General features: G+C 47.1%; 1 protein-coding gene across 1 annotated transcript in view; it reads right to left on the minus strand.

Annotated features, from left to right (window-relative positions):
* CAPN6 (calpain 6) overlaps window positions 1-935 on the minus strand; it is a 113,226-nt gene extending 112,291 nt beyond the window's left edge. The window contains exon 1 of the mRNA XM_075940914.2: window positions 917-935. The gene's annotated coding sequence lies outside the window, so the exon portion shown is untranslated. The remainder of the gene's footprint in view (window positions 1-916) is intronic.
* Window positions 936-8,299: the final 7,364 nt, after the last annotated feature.

Raw genomic sequence — 8,299 nt, forward strand, 5'->3', positions numbered from 1 at the left:
AGCTTGGTCAGGCCCATTGTGCCATGGGGCAGCTCCAGCCTGGCCAGGCCCACCATGCTGGGCTGGAGCAGACTGCTACCCCCAGGATCCTGGTCAAGAAGTTAACTGTTTAAACATAACATTTAACCAGTTAACTGATTAAAACAAGGTTTTGCATCCCTGTAAGCTCACCCCACACCTCATTCACCCCTAAAGACTATGCTGTTGCCCCTTGTTAGGCATTTAATATATGGAGATATGCTTATCTCAGAACTGGAAGGGACCTTGAGAGGCCATCAAGTCCAGTCCCCTGCCCTTCATGGCAGGACCAAGTACCATCCCTGACAGATTTGCCCCAGATCCTAAATGGCGCCCTGAAGGATTGAGCTTACAACTCTGGGTTTAGCAGGCCAATGCTCAAACCACTGAGCTATCCCTCTTCCCCCTTAAGAAAACTGAAGAGTTGAACACTTCCTCAGGTATATTTCAGGCTTGAATTCAGGACAGCATTTCCTTGTACTTGAACATGGTTGCACACAAGTTAGTTCAATAACACAGTAGTGGCCATAGTCAGTCTAAACTAGAACAAAGTGGTCATCAACATGTCAGCTAACTGCAATTAAACCTTTGTCACAGATTGGCCCTTGACATTCATTAGGTTCTCATCAGAATGGAAGCAGAAGTACAATTGCATCAAATTGCCATGAATCTACACCACAAACCTACCCCGGGGCTCAATCACTCCTGTTACATCCTACTGGAAGCAAAACTTTTAGCTCGTGGACCAGTTTTCTGCTTGGTTTTTACAGTAGAAGCAAGCTAGCCACAACACACACTCAGTGCTTGGGAGCTAAGCTCTCTCCCAGGACAGGACAGCAGGAGGTGAAGGGGTACATTGTGTGACTGCCCACATGCTGAGCTGACACTTTGCACTTACTGTCAGTTTCAGTCCTGTTGCTCTCAGTTGTTTTGGCCTCAGGGGAGCAGCAGTTTTCTAAAGGGCTTAATGTAGCTAAGTTCAGTCACTGAGCTCTTCAGTTGCACCATCCTTTCATAAGCCAAACCAGAGCAAAAGCCTCATTATTTGCCATTTATGTTCACGCCCTCTCCTGGTTAACAACCCATTAAACTACACAGCTGGCATGGCTTAGACTGACACCACTGCACTCTATCTTAACCTTCTGCTACCCCTATGCATCATTACAATATACTGTCATGTGGGCTAATCTGATATCTGATTTCAAAATGTTTCTCTCAGTAGCCATTTTCTGGACATCAGTCACCTTTGAATGACAGTTAGGACTGGTCTGATACAACAGGAGCAGTTGACTGTAGCACAGCATCTCCTCTTTCATCGTTTCTTTCATCAGATAGAGTTTGAATCTAAACTTGTCCCTGAGCTTTGTTCTCCAAGGATCAGGACCACTAATTCCAGGCCTGTATGCAGGAACTTCTGGGGGGGGCGGGGGACTTTTTTGTAAAGGGTGGGCATGCATGACCCTGTAGCCAGACAGGAACCCCCCCTGCAACATCCATCTTGCTTGCCTGGAGCACACATGGCACACAGAGCAGTAAAATCAGCATAGTCTTGAAGCCTTGACAGGAGGCCCAGATATGCTAGCTCACAGTGACCCTGGACAATGGTAAGCAGAGATATGAGGGTGATCGAGCTAATCGCTGACCAACAGGCTGCAGAGGAGTGCCCTTGACTGAAAACCATATTGATACGATCACACACACTCTTACAAGTGTAAATTAAGTTGAAACTACCTTGTAAGAACTGGTGTCACAAAGACGGACCAACACAATTTGGCATCTTAGATAAGAATGAGGATACAGGCCCCTATGGGTATAAAGATGGGTCCAGCAGCACACTCACTCTGAGCGTCAATCTACCATCTATCTGCTGGTCGGGTTAGGTGATTAGCCTCCCGAGGTTCCACGGGGATGCCCACCTCGTATTCGTCTTTCCTAGGAATTGAGGGACCGGCCCTGGCTTGAAACGCTGGAGTCGAGAGGCACAGAAGGGGGTAAAAATTGTACCTGGATGTGTCCTTTGTCTTAAGTGTACACATAGATTTAGAGCTCTTTAAAGATTAAGCTGTCACTTGGTACCATTATTTCTATTTTCTATCTTTATTTTCTTTGTAACCATTTTTAAGATCTATATTTGCTAGCAGTTAAAAACTAGAGCAATAGCCATTGTAACCATATGATTTATAAGCTTCTTTAATAAACCTGTAAGGCTACGTCTACACTGGCCCCTTCTCCGGAAGAGGCATGCAAAGCAGGCAAGTCAGAATAGGGAAATCCGTGGGGGATTTAAATATCCCCCGCGGGATTAAATAAACAAGTACTTCCTACTTGCAAGTATGGAATAAGAGATCCTCCGGAAAAGGGCTTTATTCCGGAGGATCGCGCCAGTCTAGACGCTCTTTTCCGGCTTTTCCCCTAGCTGGAAAAAAAGCGGCAGCCATGTTTATTTAATCCTGCGGGGGATATTTAAATCCCCCGTGGATTTCCCTATTCTGACTTGCCTGCTTTGCATGCCTCTTCCGGAGAAGGGGCCAGTGTAGACGTAGCCTAACTGTTTAAGCTTTAACCTGACTCTTTCAGTTGCTGTAACAGAACCAAGCACAATTTAAAAAAACTCCAGCCAGTCATAGGGCAGACACAGTGAGGGAGAGCTGGGCGTTTGGGTCCTGTCGCCTCCACAGGACAGACCGTTGGGGCATCCGTCAGCCTTCCCTAGGCTGCCCTCTGCAAAGGGACCCCAGTCCTAGCAGCTAAAGACATGGATGAAATAAGCTCTCTCTGCACACCCTTGGGGCATCCGTCAGCCTTCTTTGGGCTTCCCGCTGCATAGGGACCCCAGTCCTAGCGGTTGAAGACTCGGATGTGACACACTCTCCCTGCAAACTCTCGGGGGTGCCCGTCAGTCTTCCCTAGGCTGCCCGCTGCGAAGGGATCTCAATCCTAGCAGTTGAAGACTCGGGTGTATAACACACACACACACACACACACACTCACACCACGCACTGCCCTGACCATCAGCTGACACCCCCCATGGTTCGCTCAAGTAAGCGAGGGAATCAGTCCCAGCCTTCCCCCAGATGGCCAGAGCATGAGGGAGGGAGGCTCAGGCAGCGTGCCACTCCTGCCTTCCCCTGGCTGACTGGAGCATGCTTACTTGGGGAACCATGGGGTGCTTTCACACCCTTTGCAACACCCCCTGCATACTGGCCTGGATCCATTCCTCTGCAATGTGACTATGCTCTGAGCAGAGCAAAAGAATAAAAATGCCCGTCTTTTGCAGCTTCCTAACCAACGTTCAGCTCATGAAATGCTAGAAAATCTCCCCAGTTTGCTTCCATTAATACAACGTGAGTGGGTAGATACTGATACAGATACACTCCCTCTCAGGAGTGTCCTCTTTTTTGAAAGTTCAAATAGGGTAACCCTAATTTTTTCCCAAATAGGCTAGAGGTAACATTGTTACAATAGGCAGCTTCCAGTCCATGGAACAACCATTTCTATAATCTGCAAGCTGATTTCTGTATGGCAAGGTGTTTGGTAGGAAGTTTTTTGGATGTTAAAATCACGCTAATTTACTATACTAATACGAACTCATAGTGGTATTAATTCATTTTACCATGAAACCAGAGGTCACAAAAAATAAGATGGTTTGCTGGAAAATGAAGTCCCCTCCCCAACACCCCACCACAAGTACTGGTGTTTTTTGGGGATTATCAAAGCAAATTTCCCCATTCCACTCTACCAGTATTGCTTAAAACCTGAGTTTCAGCAATAACCTAGTCTAGGGGTAGAGGGGCTGGAACAATTTGGGCTGAGAGTCATTGAACCAAACTGTAAACCCTGTATATGATAGAAACTGCTTTATGACAAGGGTGCGGTAGAACCCCCAGCGTCCCTATTCCACATCTGTGCCTATGGGATCAGAGTATTTCAGTCTCTTTTACTCAATAACCTCTCTGCTAAAACTCTTAGGGTATGTCTACACTGCCACCCTAGTTCGAACTAGGGTGGCTAATGTAATCATTCGGACTTGCAAATGAAGCCCGGGATTTAAATATCCTGGGCTTTATTTGCATGTTCCCGGGCGCCGCCATTGTTAAATGCCCCATAGTTTGTACTACTTGCCTGCGGCTACACGCGGCACGGGCTAGGTAGTTCGAATTAAAGCTCTTAATTCGAACTACCGTTACTCCTCCTGCAATGAGGAGTAATGGTAGTTCAAAGTAGGATCTTTAATTCGAACTACCTAGCCCATGCCGCATGTAGCTGTGGGCAGGTAGTTCAAACGACAGGGCATTTTAAAAAAATGGCGGCGCCCGGGAACATGCAAATAAAGCCCACGATATTTAAATCCAGGCTTCATTTGCAAGTTCGAATGACTATATTAGCCACCCTAGTTCGAACTAGGGTGACAGTGTAGACATACCCTTAGTCACCTAGGGCCAGATTTGCGGAAGTAATCTGGGTCTTAACAGAGAGGCTATTGAGACTGAGAGGCTACTGAGGCTCTTCAGAAGGCTCCTAAAGATGCAGAGAAGCATCTAGTTGGATTTTCAAAAGCACCTAAGCAGATTTTGTGCCAGGATGCAGGCAACTAACCTTCCTTAGATGCATTTGAAAATCCCATTAGGTGGCTATCTGCACTTTGAGAATCTGTTCCTTAGAAACTGGACAGACTCCGCCTGACAGGTTATATGGAGGTCACCAAGCAACTGCCCAACTTTAGTGACTTGAAGTGTTAGGTGCTATCAGGGGGGTGGGTATGCCCAACCCCTTTAAGGGCAGAGCCCTAGGCTCTAAGATTTCTCCAAAGAGTGCACCACCCCATGTACATCTCCATCTCTTTAGCTAAGGGCCACACCCCATCTCCACTGGGGCAGTGCAGCCTAGTGGCTACTGACACTAAAACACCTCCTCCTTGAAGAGTAGGGAGGCCCAGCAGCCCACGTCACTTCTCGCTCCCGCCCCTCAGGGCAGCGAGGCCTAGTGGCCCAAATCAATAACCACTCTCTTCCCTCAGGGAAGTGAGGCCTAGCAGCAAGAGTCAGTATCAAAGCTCCCAGTCATAAGGGCAATACGGTCTAGTAGCCAGAGTCAGTAGTAACATTCCCTGCTCTCAGGCAATAAGGCCTAGGAGCTTAAGACAGTAGTAATTCTTGTAGTGCTCCCCTTGAGGGTGAATGGGAGAGGAGTAGGGGGACTGGGCTCACCCGCTCCACCAGGTCCAAGCCCAGGGCCCTGTCAGTGGTGGGCGTGTCCCACCACTAGCTCAGCAGGGAATCCGCCTGAAACACACTGGGCTACTTCCTACCAGATTCCTGACAATCGCCGCCTTCTCCACTTTCCTCCAGACCACAGGCTTCTCCAGCCATTGCTTGCTGACTGGCCTCTGCAGTTCAGTCCATCTGCAGCTCTTCCTCCAGAGCTCTGGCAGTACCTCTTTTCTCAACAGCAGTCAGCCCTGACTAAGCTGCTCCCCTGGCCTTTATACCTGTCTTCCAGCTGGAGGATGCCCAGAAGGGCTGGGGGGCTGGAGCTCCTTTGGCTAGGTAGCCCTGGTTAACCCTTACAAGTCCAGTGTGAGGTTGGTACACCCTGACACAGGTGCCTAACATTTGCCTGGGTGTTACCTCTTGAGATTTTATGACACAGGAGATACAAGTGCACTGAAATGGCAATTTTCTTCATTGGGTATAAGACTGGCATGCTGATACAGCTGATGAACATCATCCTCAGTGATCTAGAATCTCACGTTGAAGTGCTGTCTCCACATCTCTTTGTAATAAAACTTCTTGCTGAAACCTAAAGTGTTGGTGAATGGCAGTTCCTATTACTAACCTGGCATGTGGCAGGGACCCATAAAAACGGCCTACTTCTCCTTGGCTGTTCCTAGCTGTCACTCTCACAGTGACTAGATGAATACATGTTGTTTTACCATCTGAATGGCACTTCCCATTTTGCCTGCTGATAGTAACAGCGCACTCAAAACACTTAAATTAGAAGATGACACGCTCAGAACACAGTTGTTAGAAGAAACAATTTAAATCTGTCCAAAGCAAGTGTTAGGTTCCCAACATTTGCCTGGGTGTAACAACTGTGGGAATACCTATGCTTAAAATAAACAGAGTTCCATAACAAGGATAGTAGTAATTTATTTAGCATCATTGAATATCTATCTCATTTATTGCAACCTCACTTCTTGCAAGTGGCATAACTGAATGCAACCCACATTCCTGGCAATGGTAGATGTACCACATCAGAAACCAGCACTCATATGTGGAGATGAACTTGATGTTTAGTCCTGGTGGGCTGGCAACATTCCCTCTATGCTGGCCATCTGCACTTGGGTGACTTTCACTCACAAAGAGTGGTGCATGGCTGAAGGCATTATGCTTCCGCATTGTCCCATTGATTTGGGACTGACACACAACTGGATTTGATTTTCTATGGACTAAGCCATAGCATCTTGCTATATTATTGATTAATGCTTATTCTGTGCAGAGCTACAGATCTTTTGGAAAATGCTTAGCACCCTTTGGGTTGGCCCCTGAAGCTGTGCTGGATACAGGCCTGCCAATGGTGGGTGGGGGAGTGGGGAGAAGACAAGGAGGGAAATTGTCCTGGGGCCTGGCAACTCTGGTGGCAGCCAGAGTCCTGATCCCTTTAACTCACTGCTGGACCGCTGGACCAGGCACTCCACATGGCTCTGAAGGCTGCGCAGATTGCGTGGGAGGGGTGGGATTTGCCGCGGTCCAGGCAGCATCACTCCACATGGCTGTGACGGCTGCATGGTGGGTAGGACTGTGGGAAGGGAGATTTGACACAGTCCAGGCAGCATGGAGATCTGGCTATCTCTGGTCCCAGCCCTTCTGCCTGAGGCCCTGCCCTTCCAGGGGTGCAGAGCTGCCCTTTCACACACACCATGCCCAGGAGCCACAGTGGCTGTTGGCACTGCTGGCTGGATACACTGCTTGCACTACACTATGAACCAAAAGGAAAATGCACAATGGTAGCAAACTTGTGCATCTTTTCAATATGTGTCATTTTTTGACAAGGTAGGATTCATGCCAGCGGGGTACACCTTAAATTGGTGATGAATTTCAAGAGGAACTGTTGGTAAAAGTGCCATTAATGGGAGTATCTGGATCTTGGATCTGGATCTTGTCACAGACAGATGAGGAAACACAGTTACTGTGAATGTTTCCTATCATTACAGTGCCATAGATGTGCTTGGTGATTTAAAAACACTGTGTAAAACATGGTACCTGCCCCCACACTGTTTACTTTCTTACTTTGGAGCCTCATCTTGCAGTCCTTGCTCATGCAAAGATTCCTGACTTCAGTTCAGTGGCATCGAACATGTACATAAGTATTTCTCACATTATTAAAGTGGCAGAGATAGGCCACTGATAGTACAACTTTTAAGTGAACAGGAATTTTGCCACTGTCTTCAGTTTTTCAGATTAGTTTTTGCTGGTTCCAGTTATTCTTGCTATTTAGTTACTCATACAGTGATTATTTATTGTGACTTTGGTTTTATATTATACTATGGGGCTAAATTTTCAAAATTGCACCACTACACATACAGAATGTGCTAGTGTCCAACCCTTGGAGTTGTGCAAAGGGTCATGTCTATGCAAGTGGGTGCACACAAAACTGTACCTTTGCATTTATATATTTACGGAGTTGGTCTGGGAGGAGGTGCTGATGGTTAGTGATGAAAGGCAAGTGGTGGAAGTAATTCTAGATTTGCAGACTGTCTCTCTGGGAGAAGTCTTATTTATGGAAAAAGCAAGCTAAAGATCACTTAATTACAGAGCAATTCATAGCTTACTTTGCAACTGTCTTCCGCATTTCACAGAGCAGCATACGATAAATATTCTAATACCCTACATATCTGGCTGCCACATTTTGGGCTGGAATTCAAAGCCAACAACCACAGAATCCTTGGATTATTTGCAACTGACAAGCCTGACAGGAAAAAGTATGTTTCATTTGATTAGAACCAGATTTGCACAGCAAGCAGGGCTGAGCGTCAAGTGGAGATTAGGTCAAGAGACCAAGTGCTCTCAAACCAGGCATGTTGTTTCAGCCCATACAACAGGAACAGAAATTGGACAGTGCATTTGAGTTCAATGCATCCAGAAGTAGGGATATAAAACCCCATTTAACTGGTTAACTGGTCAATCACAGTTAGTCAATTGAAGAGGGGACAGGCGGGGGGACTGCTCCAGCTGGGCTAGAGTGCCCCTGTCTGCAGTGGACCCCATGGAGCTGGAGCAGC

This window comes from Pelodiscus sinensis, chromosome 13 (genome assembly GCF_052426305.1).
Source record: "Pelodiscus sinensis isolate ZL-2025 chromosome 13, ASM5242630v1, whole genome shotgun sequence".
In the NCBI taxonomy this organism is placed as follows: domain Eukaryota; kingdom Metazoa; phylum Chordata; order Testudines; family Trionychidae; genus Pelodiscus; species Pelodiscus sinensis.